The 18968-nt window shown below is 44.2% G+C and overlaps 1 pseudogene; it reads left to right on the top strand.

Moving 5' to 3' along the window:
• Positions 1-8785: 8785 nt before the first annotated feature.
• On the top strand, positions 8786-10491 carry LOC105518964 (annotated as a pseudogene).
• The last annotated feature ends 8477 nt before the right edge of the window (positions 10492-18968 follow it).

Genomic DNA, 18968 nt, shown 5'->3' with positions numbered 1-18968 from the left:
AGCCAGCATGGGAAAGACCTGCCCCCATGATTCAATTACTTCCCACCAGGTTCCTCCCACAACACTGGAGAATTCAATATGAGATGTGAGTGGGGACACAGCCAAACTATATCATCCACTATGATGGCTTTCATCAAAAAAGCAGATAAGTGTTAGTGAGAATGCGGAGGAAGCAGAAGTTCCACACACTGCTGATGGGAATGTAGAATGGTGGATCTACTTTGGAAAACAGTCTGGCAGTTCCTTCAAAAGATAAACGCAGGGTTATCATTTGACCTAGCAATTCCACTTGTTAAAAATAAACTGAGGGCCGGGGCGCAGTGGCTCATTCCTGTAATCCCAGCACTTTGGGAGGCTAAGGCAGGAGGATTGCTGGAGCTCAGGAGTTTGAGACCAGTCTGCGTGACATGGCAAAATCCTGTCTCCACAAAAATACAAAAATTAACTGGGCATGGTGGCATGCACCTGTGGTCTCAGATACTCGGGAGGCTGAGGTGGGAGGATTGCTTGAGCCTGGGAGGTAGAGGCTGCAGTGAGCTGAGATCATGCCACTGCACTCCATCTTGGGTGACTGAGTGAAACCCTATCTTAATTAATTAATTAATTAAAAATAAACTGAGGCACATCAAAATTTTAATGAGTTTATTCGAGCATTCAGTGATTCATGAATTCAGCAGTACCAGACCAAAAGCAGTTCAGTGCAGGCAGGCAATAGAAAACTTTTTCTAACGTGTTTGTGGAAGCAAGACAAAGAAAATATTTGACTAGTTATGGTGGAAAGTTTTTAGTTAGAGGTTAGTTGGTGGCTTCTGATAGGTTAAGCTTTAGTTTCACTTACTGTTTACATTGAATTGGGTTTGGGTTTCCTTACACAGGAACCCAAAGTGACGGAGTTGTCTCAGCCTAATAGCCTCCCGATTAACTATTTTAACACATTCCTAGGTGTCTACCCAAGAGAACTGAAAGCATATGTTTACACATAAACTTGCCGGTGAATGTTTATATCTGCATTATTCATAATAGCCTAAAGGTGGAAAGAACCTAGTGTCCACCAACTGATGGCTAAACAAAATGTAGTATGTCAATACAATGGCATCTTATTTGTCATAAAAAGGAATGAAGTGGCTGGGCGCGGTGGCTCAAGCCTGTAATCCTAGCACTTTGGGAGGCCGAGACGGGCGGATCATGAGGTCAGGAGATCGAGACCATTCTGGCTAACACAGTGAAACCCCATCTCTACTAAAAAAAATACAAAAAACTAGCCAGGCGAGATTGTGGGCGCCTGTAGTCCCAGCTACTCAGGAGGCTGAGGCAGGAGAATGGCGTGAACCCGGGAGTCGGAGCTTGCAGTGAGCTGAGATCCGGCCACTGCACTCCACCCTGGGCGACAGAGCGAGACTCCGTCTCAAAAAAAAAAAGGAATGAAGCACTAATACATGCCACAACATGGATGAAACTTAAAAGCATTATGCTAAATGAAAGAAGCCAGGCACAAAAGACCACATATTCTATGATTCCTTTTATAGGAAATGTTCAGAATAGACAAATCTATGAAGATGGAAAGAAGATTAGTGGTTGCCTAGGACTGGGAGGTGGGGTGAAGAGATTGGGGAGTGATAGCTAAAGAAGGTATACAAAATTTCTTTGGGGGATTATAAAAATGTACTAAAATCGATTGTGGTGATGGTCACACAATTCTGTAACTATACTAAAACCATTGAATTGCACACTTAAAATTGATGAATTATAAAGTGTATGATATCTCAATAAAACTGTTACCAAAATTTTAGGTGCTAATTATTTTGGAAAAGAGTCATTACTTTAAAAAATTCACAACACTATTTCCTTAACTATCAAACTTAAAAATTGCATTTAAAACTATGGTTCTATTCCAAGGATGTGTAAGATCTCTACAAGGAAAACTAAAAAACACTGCTGAAAGAAATAATAGATGACATAAACAAAGGGAAACACATTCCATGCTCATGATGGGAAGAATCAACATTGTGAAAATGACCATACTGCCCAAAGCAATCTACAGATTCAATGCAGTTCCATCAAAATACCATCACCATTATTTACAGAACTAGAAAAATCCTAAAATGCATATGGAACCAAAAAAAAAGCCCACATAGCCAAAGAATAAATAAGCAGAAAGAATAAATCTGGAGGCATCACACTACCCGACTTCAAATTGTACTACAAGGCGATAGTTACTAAAACAGCACAGTATTAGTATAAAAATAAGCACATAGACCAATGCAACAGAATAGAGAACCCAGAAATAAAGCCAAATACTTAACAGCCAACTGATCTCCAACAAGGCACACAAAACAGAAATTGGGGCAAGGACGCCCTCTTAAATAAATGGTGCTGAGAAAACTGGCTAGCTAAGCATGAAACTGGATCCTCGTCTCTCACCTTATACAAAAGTCAACTCAAGATGGATCAAAGACTTAAACCCAGACCTCAAACCATAAAAACTCTAGAAGATAACATAGGGAAAGCTCTTTCAGACATTGGTTTAGGTAAAAGATTCATGGCTAAGACCCCAAAAGCAAACGCAACAAAAATAAATAAATGGGACCTAATTAAACTAAAAACCTTCTGCACAGCAAAAGAAATACTCAGCAGAGTAAACAGACAACCCACAGAGTGGGAGAAAATATTTACCAACTATGCATCTGACAAAGGACTAGTATCTAGAATCTACAAGGAACTCAAACAAATCAGTAGAAAAAAAACAAACAATCCCATTCAATAGTGGGCAAAGGACATGAATAGACAATTCTCAAAAGAAAATATACGGTCAACAAACATATATAAACATGCTCAACATCACTAATCACCAGGGAAATTCAAATTAAACCCACAATGAAATACCGCCATACTCCTCCACAATTTAAAAGTCAAAAAACAGTAGATAATGACATGCTAGTGGTGAAAAAGGAACACTTTTTTTTTTTTTTTTTTCTGGGACAGAGTCTCGCCCTCTCACCCAGGCTGGAGTGCAAGGGCAAGATCTCGGCTCACTGCAACCTCTGCCTCCTGGGTTCAAGTGATTCTCCTGCTTCAGCCTCCTGAGTAGCTGGGATTACAGGTGCACACTACTATGCCTGGCTAATTTTTTATATTTTTAGTAGAGATGGGGTTTCACCATGTTGGCAAGACTGGTCTCGAACTCCTGACCTCAAGTGATCCTCCCGCCTTGGCCTTCCAAAGTGCTGGGATTACAGGCGTGAGCCACCGCACCCGGCCGAAAAGGAAACACTTTTACACTGCCGGTGGGAATGTAAACTACAACCACTGTGGAAAACAGTATGGATATTCCTTAAACAACTAAAAGTAGAAATCCATTTGATCCAGCAATTCCTACTACTGGGTATCAATCCAAAGGGAAATAAGTTATTATATGAAAAAGACACATGCAAATGCCTGTTTATAGCAACACAATTCACAATTGCAGATATGGAACCAATCTAAGTGCCCATCAACCAATGAGTAGATAAAGAAAATGTGGAATATATACACCATGGAGTAAAACTTGGCCATAAAAAGGAACAAAACAATGTCTTTTGCAGCAACTTGGATGGAACTAGAGGTCATTATTCTAAGTGAAGTAACTCAGGAATGGAAAACCAAATGTCGTATGTTTTCACCTATAAGTAGGAGCTAAGCTATGAGGATGTAAAGGCATAAGAATGATACAATGAACCTTGAGGACTCAGGGGGTGGGGGTGAGAAGAGGGTGAGAGGTAAAAGAGTACACTTTGGGTGCAGTGTACACTGCTCAGGTGATGGGTGCACTCCATGTATGAAGAGAAAACAAAAACTATACTCATATATTCTCTCATAAATGCCATCTTCTAAGAAGAACGCCATACCCTCTAGGAAAAGAAAGTCAGGTGTGTGTGTGTAAAGAACATATTTTAGCAATTGTTTCAATCAGCTCCTCAGGCTAGATCCATACTCTTGGCAGTCTTCCTCCCTCTCGAGCCTTGAGCAGGACACAGGGGCCTGGCTGAGCTTGGGGTCACTGAGAGTGGACTGAGACCTCAGTCCTGGTGACAAGTGAAACCAGACAGAGCCTGGCTTGAGGGTTTCCTGAAAACTCATTCCAGCTGGGCATGGTGGCTCTTGCCTGTAATCCTACCACTTTGGGAGGCCAAGGTGGGTGGATCACTTGAGGTCAGGAGTTCAAGACCAACCTGGCCAATATGGTGAAACCCCATCTCTACTAAAAATACAAAAATTAGCTGGGCATGGTGGCACACTCCTGTAATCCCAGCTACTTGGGAGGCTGAGGCAGGAGAATCACTTGAACCTAGGAGGTGGAGTTTGCTTTAGCCTGGGCAACAGAGCAAGACTCTGTCTCAAAAAACAAAAACAAAACAAAAAACTCATTCCACTTCTGGTCTGCTGTATGCTTCTCCTGGGACATTGACAGGAAGTTGCCAACTCTAAACAATGAACCAAATATATTCACACAGAAATGCAGAGAAGAGGTGAACCAGAGGGCTGGGCCTGCCTTGGGAGTCCAACACAATGAATTCATGGCTCATGAGTGTTTTGTAAGAAAGAAATAGATCGGCCACGGTCCAGAACTGCAGCGTGGGAAGACAAGCCATTCAGACTTGTGAATAATCACTGCTCACTGGCTTATCATCACATCCATTCTAGAACACAGGACTCCTCAAGGATGTAGTTTAAGTTCCCTATAATTGGGGTCAAAGGTCACACCTTTACAATGAGGAGACTTCTATTCCCCATTCATCAAACCTGAGAGGGTTTTACTTGTTTGTGTTTTTAGAAAAAGAAGCAAAACTGTATATTCCTCCTTAAATTTAATCTTAAATTTCTTTATGCCCAGCTTGTTGGCAGATGCTTTTTCATGAGACTGTTCTAGATATTCACATATATCACACACATATATACACATATCTGACATTCCATTCACAGTGTGACGTTTTCATCAGTGCCTTTCCTGGGCACTGATAAATTCAGAATTCCACTTAAGAGAGTAGATGAAATTCTGAATCCCTGATTGGCCTGAATTCACATTAAGGCAGCCATGATAAGCCTTTGAGCATAATGAATGTCTTCTGCATCTTCGAATTCCAGAGACCTGGATTCTTATAATAGACTCCCTCCCCAACTACCATTTTCCAGCAACCAGACTCAGAGTCCTCACCTAGTAAGAGGGCTGATCATACCTGCACAGCCATCCTCACAGATCTGAGGAGGTCATGAATATGAAAGTGCACTGTGAGATGCACAGACAGACCTGGGTTTGAAGTTTGTTTCCACTTTTTTTTTCTTTTCTTTTGAGGCGGAGTTTTGCTCCTGTCACCCAGGCTGGAATGCAATGGCTCTGTCTTGACTCACTGCAACCTCCACCTCCTGGGTTCAAGCAATTCTCCTGCCTCAGCCTCCTGAGTAGCTGGGATCACAAGCGCCTGCCCTGAGGCCTGGCTAATTTTTGTATTTTTAGCAGAGACAGGGTTTTGCCATGTTGGCCAGGCTGGTCTTGAACTCCTGACCTCAGGTGATCCACCTGCTTTGGCATCCTTAAGTGCTGGGATTACAGGCATGAGCCACTGCGCCTGGCTATTTCCACCATTTATTGATGGGGGGACCTTGGAAAATTTACTTCACCTCTTTGATCCTTAGATTTTTTATCTGTAAAGATGGACGCTAGTATCTGCCCACAGATGAGCTATAAAGATTAAATGGGATGAATGTATTTAAACAGGATGAGGTAAGTGCTCAATAAACGGTAGCTATTGTTATTGCTATTACGCTGATGTTTATAGCAGTTCCATCAATACGCTCACGAGTTTTGTCAGCCTCATCCATATGCTTGGAATAACAAAAAAAGATATTTTTGGAGTAGAGGATGGGAACGTTTGGAAAATGTGGAGAAGGATGTATCATGGGTACAGGGAAAGTTAGGTGGAAATGGCCTTTCTGAAGTGAAGGGCTTTGGAGAGTAGAAAACTGGGGCCAAGAAGTCAAGAGGTGCCAGACAGTGAATGCCTCTGAAAGCTGGATTAAGACCTTTGATCTTAGTCCTGAAAGTGTCAGCCTCTGTGACTGTTTTTAGTGCTGGCCAGAATGACTGTATGTTTCTCTGGTTATGCAGACCGTGGTGCCAGGTCCTCACAGCAGCAGAGCTTCTGAGCAAATAGGGCAGTGGGTGGGGCCCACGGTAGGGAGGGGTTCCAATTGGGTCTCCTCACTTCTCCAAGAGCTCTCATGGTCAGCCCCAGGGGTCATTGGCTCCCTGTGGCCATAGCACTAGCTGGACTCACTCGGGCATCAGACCCTCAGGCATGTTTTTATTTTTAAATCTTTTTTAAAAAATGTAATTAATGATTATTAGTGTAGAAAATCTGGAAAATTCTTCAAATGGCAAAGAAGAAAATAAAAACAGTAATTTCATATTTTAGTTCTAACTACTACCTTTTGGATCTACACAGTTTTAAAAAGTAGTTTTGTAATCCACTTTTTCATTATGATAGAGCATAAACATTTCCTCAAGCCATAAATATTCCTATACAATCACGCTATAATCAATCACATAGGTTAAATGAGTTAATACATGTATAGCTCTTAAATCAATGAGTGGCACATGGTAAGCACTCAGCATGTCTTAGCAATTATTCTATTAGGGATATGTATTTAAACTACATGTATAATTAAATCAGCCCTTTATCATTGGACTTGAGGATGATTTTCACTTTCTCATTTATATAGTAATGCTCCAGTGTGTGTCTTTGTGAACAAATTTGTACTCACATTTCTGATGACGTCCTCAGGATGTATTCCTAGTAGAATGACTGGGTCACAAAATATGCAATTGTTTTTTTACTATCAATATAGGTTCCTAAGTACCTTTACCATTTATATGTGCTCTCCGATATTAAAAAATTTTTTTTTTCTCTCTTGATGAGTCTGGGTTTGGCATTGGTTTCCCTTCTGAGAGACAGGAATTCTGCAGCTGGGAAAAAAAAAATATGACTGCTCCATTTCATGACAGCAGCTGTAAGGTATGACCACAGAGGCTTAAAGAAAATTCAGAACAACTCTGCCATGTAACCAGTTATGAGGTTTTGGGTAAGGTAACTGACTTTTCTGCGTCTCTATTTCTTGACCTGTAGAATGGTTTTAACAACATCTACATCCCTTAAAGTTGATGGGAAGATTAAATGAGAATTCTAAATCTCTTCCGACAGTGTTCAACACATAGTAAGGGTTCCTACTTGACAGTACTCATTAGTAGACATGGAAGCTGTACAATCACAGTACGGTAGCACAGCAGCAATAGCTGTACCAGCCAGAACTGAAACGCCCAGTCACAGCCCTTACCACTGCCTCCTCTAACAGCTTTAGCCAAATGGAGACAATATCGGGGTGGGCAGTGGGCTGGGCCTTCCCCCTACCCCAGCAATGTGGACAAGAATATGAGTCTTTGTCTTTCCCCCACCTCTTCTGCTGGCCACAGTGGGAGACATCCAAAACCTCAGAAGTTTACCCCTCCCCAGTAGCCATGGAAGTGACAGAGCCAAGCCTGGATGGCCTGAGGCCTACCTCACACTTGGGAAGCCGAGAAGAGGTCCTGATCTGCCAGATTTGGGCCTGATATGCCAAAAGTGAGCATAATCCATCAGAAGCCAGCACTATACTGTATTCCAGAAATAAGGAGACTCTCCAGAAAGAGGCCTGACCTACTGGAAGTAGGCCTAATCCACAGGAAGTAAGCTTGATCCTGTCGGAAGCTGACTTGGCCAGCCAGAGTGAGGATGAGGCTTAATTGGCAAGGTTGGGATGGAGGGCCTAATCCTTCTCAGGGGCCTCCTGCTTTCTGCCAGCTGCAGTGCAGTTTCTTACCTTCTTTTTTTTTTTGAAAATAGTATTTTTTTTTTTTTCTGAGATGGAGTCTCACTCTGTCACCCAGGCTGGAGTGCAGTGGCACAATTGACTCACTGCAACCTCTGCCTTCCAGGTTCAACCGATTCTCCTGCCTCAGCCTGCTGAGTAACTGGGATTACAGGCACATACCACCAGGCCCAGCTAATTTTTGTATTTTTAGTAGAGACGGGGTTTCACCATGTTGGTCAGGCTGGTCTAACACTCCTGACCTCGTGATCTGCCTGCCTCAGCCTTCCAAAGTGCTGGGATTACAGGTGTGAGCCCCCACATCCGGCAGGGCTAGGCGTTTCTTCAGGTAAGTCCTCTCCCAGGTTCCCATTACCCTAGTTCCAGGCCAGGATGGCTAATAGTGACCAGGGAAGCAATGGGCGGTGAGCTGGTGGCCCTGTGGGCAGTACCCCGCCCTGCCCTGGGTCCTGAAGTTGGATGTTGGGGGAGTCCCCACCAAAGCACCATTTCTGTTCCATCTCCATTGTCTCTTTAGACTTCCTCTTTTCTTTCTTTTCTTTTTTTTTTTTTTTTTTTCGTTTGAGAGAGTGTCTTGCTCTGTCCCCCAGGCTGGAGTACAGTGGGGCCATCTCAGCTCACTGCAACCTCCGCCTCCTGGGTTGAAGCGATTCTCTTGCCTCAGCTACCTGAGTAGCTGGGACTACAGGCATGTGCCACCACACCCAGCTAATTTTTGTATTTGTAGTAGATACGGGGTTTCACCTTGTTGGGCAGGCTGGTCTCCAGCTACTGGCCTCAGGTGAACTGCCTGCCTCAGCCTCCCAAAATGCTGGGATTATAGACATGAGCCACTGTGCCTAGCCTGGACTTCCTCTTCTGAGTGCCCTGCTGAACTGTCCTGGTGATGACTGTTCCTGCAGAGGTCTGCGGGACCCCCAGTCACCTGGCCCTGAGATCGTCCAGTGCTCCATGAATGGGGACCATCCGGGCTACGGGAAGGCGGTGGACATGCGAGTACACTGGGGGAGGAGGATCACCCGCCTGGGCTGGGTGAGCGAGGAACAAGCAGGGCTGAGTCGGTGCCCCTGGTGCTGGGGTAAGTGGCCCTGGGCCCTCGAACGTCCAAGTGGAGCACTGGTGTCATCATGTACACGCTGCTGGCCGGCTCCCCCACCCTTCTGGTACTGGAAGCAGTTGCTGATGCTGAGGTTGATCATCAGCAGCAACTACCAGTTTGGCTCGCCCATGTGGGATGATTACTCGGACACCGTGAAGGACCTGGTGAGAGGCCAGGTGCCTGGCTCCTGGATTCAGGGCTGCGATGTCAGGCTCCCCTGCCCGGGGAGGCTCCGCCTCTCCTGACATGCTGGAGGGGACCTGCCTTGACGTTCTCGGTTCCCCTCTCCTCACCTCCCAGGTCTCCCGATTCCTGGTGGTGCAACCCCAGAGCTTGGACAGCGGAAGAGGCCTTGGCACACCCCTTCTTCCAGCAGTACGTGGTGGAGGAAGTACGGCACTTCAGCCCCCGGGGGAGGTTGAAGGTACAAAGCGTCCCAACCCAGGCCCTGTGGCAGTTGCCGCCAGCTCCCCAAGCGCAAACCTCTAAGTCTTCTCCTCTCCCAGGGATCCTTACACCCAGTAGGGTTCCAGAGTACCCACCCCTCCCCTCCCAGCCGCCCTGTGTTGGCTTCAGAGGTGGCAGGTGTCAGCCCACTGGCTCCGTCCCTGTGGATGCTGGCCAAGAGGGAAGTGGGGGACACTAGGAGGCCCTGCAGAAGCCACCAAAGGCTTCGTGGCAAACGAGCCCAGAGCGTCCCTGTGCTGGAGGGGCAGGGCCTGGCAGGGGAGTGCTGCAGCCCAGCTTCTCCACCTGGCCCTGCAGGTGATCGCTCTGACCTTGCTGGCTTCAGTGCGGATCTACTACCAGTACTGCTGGGTGAAGCCGGTGACACGGAATATCGTCATCCGAGACTCACCCCTACACCCTCCAGCTTCTGTGCCGGCTCATCGATGCCTATGCTTTCGAAATCTATGGCCACTGGGTGAAAAAGGGGCAGCAGCAGAACCGGGCAGCTCTTTTCAAGAATACACCCAAGGCCGTGCTCCTCTCTCTAGCTGAGGAGGACTACTGAGGGGCTGGCCAGTCAGGGAGGGCTCGGGGGCAGGTGAGGAGGGGAAGCCACGGAAATACAAGTCAAAGGGGTGAGATGTGTGCAGGCCTCTGCAGAAGGAGCACTTGGCCCTGGCCAGGAACCCCTGGAGCTAAGGCCATGACGCCCTCTCAAAGGCTGTTAACAAGGGAAGCGGGTGTTCCCACCACACAGCAATACTTGCAGGCTGGGGCATGCCCTGGGTGGGCAGAGATCACTTGTGGCCTGAGAACCAGGAACCCCCTGCTCCTCCACTTCCTAGATGAGCCACCATCTCCGTTTCTCTTTAGGGGAGGCCCAGAGTTACTGACACTCAGGCCCTTTTCCCTTAGGGTCCCAAGGTGAGGATCAAAGACACAGAAATGTCTGAGATACACAATCGCAGGAGATTTTATTGACCCCATGACATCTATTGACAGTGTGGGAGCAGGCTACTCTCCAGGGACATGTTTTTGAAGCCATATGGAGAAGGGGGCCCAGGCAAGGTGGCTCACACCTGTAATCCCAGCACTTTGGGAGGTTGAAGTGGGAGGATCGCTTGAGGCCAGGAGTTCGAGACCAGCCTGGGCAACATAGTAAGATCCCATCACTACAAAAATTCAAAAAATTAGCCAGGCATGGTGGTGCACCCTTGCAGTCCCAGCTGCTCAGGAGGCTGAGGTAGGAGAATTGCTTGAGCCCAGGAGCTCAAGGCAGCAGTGAGCCGTGATCTGCACTGCCCTCTAGCCTGGGCAACAGAGCAAGACCCTGTCTTGAAAAAAAAAAGAAAGAAAAAAAAATGAAAGGGGAAGCTTCTGATATTTGTCTTTCTGGAGTACTGTTTGCTTTGTGATTCCCACAATGCACCACTTCACCTACTACATCATTTGGTTCTCCCAGACCCTTTCAGGACTGAACTGTGCTTTAAATAGTTACATGCCTGCCTGTTACACAAGTGGAAACTAGTTTTCTTCAGAGGCACACGAAACAACAGACGAGGCCATAAAGAAAGCATTCTCCTTCCACAGCAACTGGCTGCAAAAGCAAACACACAAGTGATCCTCCTGCCTCAACCTCCCTACTAGCTGGGACTACAAGCATTTTCTATCATGAAAGGCTAATTTTTTTTTTAATTTTTAGTAGAGATGTGGTCTATGTTGCCCAGGATGGTCTTACTCCTGGGCTCAAGCGATCCTCCCACCTCAGCCTCCCAAATTGTTGGGATTACAGGCATGAGCCATTGTGTCCAGCCCTACATCACATATTTAAAAACAATCATCAGAGGTAGATGCAACAGGTGTTATTGTTATTAAGTCCATTTAACAGATGAAACACACTGAAGCAAATAGAAGTGAAAAATTGGGCTTTTAAAGTGGATTTTTTGGCCGGGCATGGTGGCTGACACCCAAAAGTGGTAAAGACTGAAAAGTAATTAGCATTTTAACTTATCAACAAAATAGTAACTATTTTGATTGTTAATACTTTCAGCTTGATCCCAGTGCAAGGAAATAATCTGAAATGGGAACATAGATGTATTTATTTTTTTTAAAGTTCACTACTATATGGATTTTTTTTTTTTTTTGAAACAAAGTCTCACTCTGTCACCCAGGCTGGAGTGCAGTGGCGCAATCTCAGCTCACCGCAAGCTCCGCCTCCCAGGTTCATGACATTCTCCTGCCTCAGCCTCCTGAGTAACTGGGACTGCGGGCACCCACCACCACACCCAGCTAATATTTTGTATTTTTAGTAAAGATGGGGTTTCACCATGTTAGCAAGGATGGTCTCAATCTCCTGACCTCGTGATCCACCTGCCTCAGCCTCCCAAAGTGCTGGGATTACAGCACCCCAGGCGTGAGCCACCACTCCTGGCCCACTATATGGAAAATTTTTAGGAAACTGAAGCATTCAGCAATAAAAAATTAATTGGTAAGTTACGTCGATTTACCTAAAAGAATATTGTGTAGGCAGTTTTAAAAACTTTATAAATTTCTAATTGTAAGAGAAGATAGTAATGATATATTAAGTGAAAAAAAATTAAAAATTTACTTCATTTAACCTCAACTTTTCTTCCTTCCTTCCTTCTTTCCTTCCTTCCTTCCTTCCTTCCTTCCTTCCTTCCTTCCTTCTTTTCTCTTTTTTTTTTTGACAGAATCTTGCTCTGTCTCCCAGGCTGGAGTACAGTGGTGCAATCTCCTCTCACTGCAACCTCCACCTCGTGGGTTCAAGTGATTCTCCTGCCTCAGCCTCATGAGTAGCTGGGACTACAGATGCATGCCAGCAAGCCCAGCTTATTTTTGTTGTTGTTGTATTTTTAGTAGAGATGTGGTTTCACTCTGTCTGTGAGGCTGCTCTCCAACTCCTGACCTCAATCTGAAATGGGAACAAAGATTTATTTTTTTAAAGAAAGTTCACTACTATATGGATTACAGGCATGAGCCACTGCAGCCAGCCTTGTTTTTTCTTTTGAAACAGAGTCTCACTCTGTCACCCAAGCTGATGATCGACCTGCCTTGGCCTCAGATGATCCACCTGCCCAGGCCTCCCAAAGTGCTAGGATTACAGGCATGAGCCACTGCACCCAGCCTCTTTTTTTTTTTGTTTTTAAATAGAGATGGGGTTTTGTTATGTTGACTAGGCTGGTCTCGAACTCCTGACCTGAAGCAATCCTCCCATCTTGGCCTCTCAAAATACTGGGTGAACAGGTGTGAGCTACTGTGCCAGCCCTCAACTGTTTTTTTTTAAGTGCAGAAAAATTACTGGAAAGGCTTCAGTGAACTGTGATCACACCACTGCAGTTTAGGAGTGTGAGACAATCTTAGGTAACAGGGTAGAACCCCACCTCTACAAAAAATACAATTTTTTTTTTTTTGAGATGGAGTCTCACTCTGTCGCCCAGGCTGGAGTGCAGTGGTGTCATCTTGGCTCACTGCAACCTCCACCTCCTGGGTTCAAGTGATTCTCTTGCCTCAGTCTCCTGAGTAGCTGCAATTACAGGCACCTGCCACCATGCCCAGCTATTTTTTGTATTTTTAGTAGAGACGGGGTTTCATCATGTTGGCCAGGCTGGTCTTGAACCTCACCTCAGGTGACCCACCTGCCTCGGCCTCCAAAAGTGCTGAGATTACAGGCATGAGCCACTGGCCTCTACCCTTCTCTTTACTAGAACAAAGGAATATTTTCATTTCTAGTTACCTAGTTTCCCACTAGGTCAGGGAAGACAGAACTGCTTTTAATATTCTTTTGCTGCTTGAAGAATTAATTCAATCATATGCTCTGACCAATTCACGTGGAATTGAACTCCTTGGTCTATCAAATGGTTTTTATTTCACTAGGAGAAGGAGAAACCTTTATGAAGTAGGTCTACAGCAGAGCCAACCTTATCTGCTGCTATAATTTTGCCCCAGTTTTTAAGGGCCTCATTAAAGCGATCGAGGCCATGATTCCACACGGATTTATAAACTCATCAGGGAAGTGTCACGGAATGAAACAATGAAGACAACACACTATTTGGTGAGTTATCGCCAGAACCACACTGTATTTGGCTGTGAGCACTGTATATCATGGCTTAATTAGAAACACCCATTAACCAGGAGCCAGACTGATATTTTTATCTTGCACCCACACTTCTAAATTATTCCTCAAATGGAATATGTTGTAGCAGCCAGGATATCCAACCCTGACATTACATGCATGGGCCCAACCAGGCAATAGGCCTGGAAGAAAATCAGACAGTAGCATCCTGGGACATTCTCTTATTTATTTAACATGTGTGTTCACTCGTTTAATAAGCAAGCATGGTGCTAGATGCTCTGGAGAATATACCTATAAGAGATCTGGTCCCAAAGTTCCAACAGGATAAACTCAAAGGAAAAAATGGGCAAGTTACTTCATTTCTCTGCATCTCAGTTTCTGCTTCTGAAAATGAGGACGATACTAGTTTATATATACCCCATAGTGTTGCTGGAAGCAATTAAAGATAAAAGACACAAAGCCATGCCGTGAAGAATAAATGAGATATGTAGATATATGATAGATAATAGGTGATAGATAGATAGATAGATAGATAGATAGATAGATAGATAGATAGATATGTATAGATGGAGAGACAGAAACAGATGGATAGGCATAGATAGACAAATTAGATAGATAAATAGATGATAGATAGATGATAGATAGACATGTATACATGGAGAGAGAGAGAAACAGATGAATAAGAATAGATAGATAGATAGATAGATAGATAGATAGATAGATAGATAGATGATAGATACATAGATACAGAGGAATAGGTGGATACATAGATAATAGATAGATAGATAGATAGATAGATAGATAGATAGATAGATAGATGATAGATAGATAGATAGATGATAGATACATAGATACAGAGAAATAGGTGGACACATAGATAATAGATAGATAGATAGATAGACAGATAGATAGATAGATAGATAGATAGATAGATAGATAGATATAGATATGTATAGATGGAGAGAGAAAAATGGATGGATAGATATATGGATAGATGGATAGGGAGAGATACATAGATATAGATCAATAGATGGATACAAGATGGGTAAATAGATATGTATAGATGGAGAGAGAGAAACAGATGGATAAACAGATGGATAGTGATAGATAAATAGAGAGATGTAGATAGATACAGAGATGGATAGCTAGATAAGCAGACAGACGTGAAAAATACATATGTATATGTGTAGTTATAAACATGTATATATGTATTTATATGTGTGTGTGTGTGTGTGTGTGTGTGTGTGTGTGTGTGTGTGTGTGAACTCTCCACACATCCCGGGTTGTCAGAGACAAGAGGGAGCCCAGCATAAAGTACCTGCTGAGGCAGACATGAAAATTCTGAATTTTGAATGTGTTCCCCACACCATGCAGATCCATAGCACAGCATAAAACATTTGGCATTTGGAAGCATTTTGTGCTTTTCTGTTTGTTTTCGGTTAAATTTTGTCTGTAGTTCTACGTACTTAGGGGGTGCAAGTGCAGGTTTCTTAGGGAATATACTGTGGAGTGGTGAAGTCTGGGCTTTTCATGTACCCGTCACCCGAGTAGTGAACACTGTACCCAATAGGTACTTTTTCAGCCCTCACCCCCTCCCTGCCTCCCACCTTTTGTAGTCTCCACTGTCTATTATTCCCTCTGTATGTCCATGTGTACGCATTGTTTAGCTCCCACTTACAAGTGAGACCTTGTGGTATTTGGCTTTCTGTTCCTGAGTTATTTCACCTAGGATTATGGCCACCAGTTCCATTCGTGCTGCTACAAAAGACACGATTTCATTTCATTCTTTTTAATGGCTGAGTAGAATTTCATGGTGTATATATAGCACATTTTTTAAATTCAATCTTCCCTTGATGGGCCCTTAGGTGGATTCCACATCTTTGCTATTGTGAATAATGCTATGATAAACGTACAAGTGCAGGTGTCTTTTTGATATCTTTATTTTTAGAGGCAGGTTGAAGCATGTGTGGATTGTGGCAAGGCAGAGATCCATCCATGAGAAGGGCATTTCAGGCAAAAGGAATGGCTTGGACAAAGGGGTGACAATGTAGAAATACATGGTGTGAATGAGGATAAAATGCAACAAGCCCCATTTGGCTTGAGCAAAAAATACTGCAGGAGAGAGAACTAGATGCAGTTAGGGCATGAATCAGAAATAATTTCAGCTTCCTAAAGGGAAGCAATGAAACTTGATTTCCATCATGTCTTGGAAGTGAATAAAGCCCAGAAAGTTTAAGGTATCAGTTTGAAGAACTGGAATGTCATGGTTCATGTCACTGAGCCTCTGGGGATTGTGTTGAATAAATGTTTAGAAATAGTGCTTTATGAGTATTGCTGCTAATTAAGTATTAAGGAGTAATCGTGTAATTGCCTGATGGATTCTTATTCCCCACTGCACAGATAGAGCCAATTTACTGAGACAGAAGTGTTATAATAAAGAGTTTAATAAACACAGAGCCAGCTAAGCAGGAGATAGGAGTTTATTACTCAGGTCAGTCTCCCTGAAAGCTTGGAAGCTAGGGCTTTTGTGGATAATTTGGCTGGGAGGGGCTAAGCAGTGGGTGCTGCTTATTGGTTGGAGATAAAATCATAGGGATGTGGAAAACAGTCCTCGTGAGCTGAGTCAGCCTTTGGGTGGGGACCACAGGACTGGGTTGAGTCATGACTCATGGGTCCAAATGGAGTTAGTTGTAAGAATGCAAAAGTCTGGAAAACATCTCAAAAGGCCCCTCTTAGGTTCTACAATAGTGATGTTATCTATATGAGCAATCGGGGAAGTCACAAATCTTGTGACCTCTGGCTTCATGAATCCTGAGTGATTAGGAATTATAAGAAAGCAAGCTATGGAACAGTGGCGGGTTATTATTTAACTATGCCTACATCTTAGCAGAATTCAGACTCCTCCTATAATCCCAATCTCATGGCCTTTCATGGGTCTTACAAAGGTGGTGTCAGTACTGGGACAAGGAGGAGGTCAGTTTTAGAAAGGGACTCTTATCATCCTTGATTCAAAGTCAAAGTATAAATTAAATTTCTCCATAGTTTGGTTGGCCTATGCCCAGGAATGAACAAAGGCAGCTTGGAGGTTAGAAGCAAGATGGAATCAGTTAGGTGAGATTTCTTTCCCTGTCATAATTTTTCTATGTCCTATTCCTCTCACTGTCATACTTTTTGGTGTTTCAATCATAATGGAGATACCTGAGCTACAACATTCCCAAGATTTATCAGCACCTCTTCTAGAGAGTAAACAGGTGCTGCAGATGGGTGACCTTCAAACCCATAGTTGGAATGAACAGAAGCTTATGGCTGGCCCACAAAATGAGCCCATGAAGAAAGGTGACACATCCTGTGGTCTTCCACAAAGTATCTCTAGCAGTCATTGTGGCAGCATTCCAGCAGAGGGTAGCTGAGGGCTGCAGGATAGAAAATTCCCAAAGCAATGGTTTCTTCCAGTTTTGCAGTGGAAGCCTTCTCCTGCAAGAAAGAAACCAAAGCAAAGATCAGATTACAGGCAGCAACGTCAGAGTCCATGGGAAGGTTTACAGGCACCTTCCTGCAGAAAGCCAAACATCAGGAACCAGAAAAGAAAGCTTCCTAAAGAAGCCAGAGAAGTCAAGACTAGCCCCACCTGGCTGGAATTTCCAGAGACAAATGACAATGCAGGTGCATGTTTCAGCCTGGTCTTATCCTCTAGGTGAGGCTAGACCCTGCCTGCCTGGTCTCATGCTTATTACTCTGTACAATGTAGGTGGACAAGAAATACCCCTGGAGTGACCTGGAAGGGGTAAATAATGTCATCTTCACTTTCAATTTTCAGAGAGGGATTTGCAAGGAAAGTACATTTGTCCAGGAATCAGGCAGTCTGAGTTCCATAGCCCAGTACAAAGGCTATGGAACAAGGAAATTTGGGTTCCAATCCAAAACTCTGTCTCCAAACCAGATTAAGAGACAGGGCCCCAGGCCATGTCAACCTGTCATAATAAATCAGAAATGTGGTCTCTGCTCTGGACTTCTGCTTTGGTGGTTTGCCCTTGACATGATAGGTGATATGCTGATCCTGACCTCATTGAATAAATAATTAACAAATATTTAAAAGAGGTACAACAAGGCTGGGTGTGGTGGCTCACACCTGTAATCTCAACACTTTGGAAGGCCAAGGCAGGAGGATTGATTCAACCCAGTTCGAGACCAGCCAAGCAACACATCGAGACCACCATCTCTGAAAAACAAACAAAAAGAATTAACCAGGTATGGTTGTGCGCACCTGTAGTCCCAGCTACTTATCAGGCTGAGGTGGAAGGATTGCTTAAGCACGGGAGGTCGAGGATGCAGTGAGCTATGATGGTGCCACTGCACTCCAGCCTAGGTGACAGAGCAAGACTCTGTCTCAGAAAGAAAAAGAAAGATATAAACATTTTAACATTATTTTATGAAATGTTATAAAAAATAAAAATTACAAACATATCCTGGGTGTTCTGTCTGCTCTGCTCTGCTTCTTACTGTGTGATCTTATGACAGCTGTTTAATGCCTCCAAGTCTCACTTGGTCCTGTAATCCCAGCACTTTGGAAGGCAAGGCAGGTGAATCACTTGAGGTCAGGAGTTCGAGACCAGCCTGACCAACATGGTGAAACCCTGTCTCTACTAAAAATACAAAAATTATCCAGGTGTGGTGGTGGGTGTCTGTAATCTCAGCTACTTGGGAAGCTGAGGCAGGAGAATTGCTTGAAACCAGGAGGCAGAGGTTGCAGTGAACCGAGATCATGCCACTGCACTCCAGCCTGGGTGACAGAACGAGACTCTGTCTCAAAAACAAAAAAAACAAAAAAAAAAGAGGTAATAGGAAGTGCAATATTTTTCCTAAGGCTGTTCAAGGGGTGAGTGGCGGGTGTTCTGTAAATTGTGATTATTCATCCCTAGCTCTGCCAGTAAGTGTTTGCTCTTACATAACTCACTTTTCCTTTCCGAAGTTCAGTGTTCTCATATGCAAAATGTGGGGTTCAGACCAGATAATCCCTAAGAAATAAAAGTGAGCTTTCTGTTTTTCATTCTTCTGTGTTTCCAAAGCAGCACCTGGTGAGAAAGCAAGCAGTGCCCCACCTAGCAGCAGGAAGAGAACTAGTGCCTCGAGGTTACTGTGTTAGTCCATTTTGCATTGCTTTAAAGCAATACCTGAGACTAGGTAATTTAGAGGGAAAAGAGATTTATTTGGCTCACGGTTCTGCAAGCATGGTGCCAGTGTCTCCTTCTGGTGAGGACCTCAGGAAGCTTCCAATCATGGCAGAAGTTGAATGGGGAGCCAATGTATCACATGGAGAGAGAGGAAGCAAGAGAGAGAGGAGGAGGTGCCAGGCTCCTTTAAGCAACCAGTTCTTCACGCCTGTAATCCTTGCACTTTGGAAGGCTAAGGCAGGTGGATCACAAGGTC

The sequence above is a fragment of the Colobus angolensis genome, unplaced genomic scaffold (assembly GCF_000951035.1).
Source record: "Colobus angolensis palliatus isolate OR3802 unplaced genomic scaffold, Cang.pa_1.0 Scaffold333, whole genome shotgun sequence".
Taxonomy (NCBI): Eukaryota; Metazoa; Chordata; class Mammalia; order Primates; family Cercopithecidae; genus Colobus; species Colobus angolensis.
This window is presented reverse-complemented; position numbering and strand designations above follow the sequence as displayed.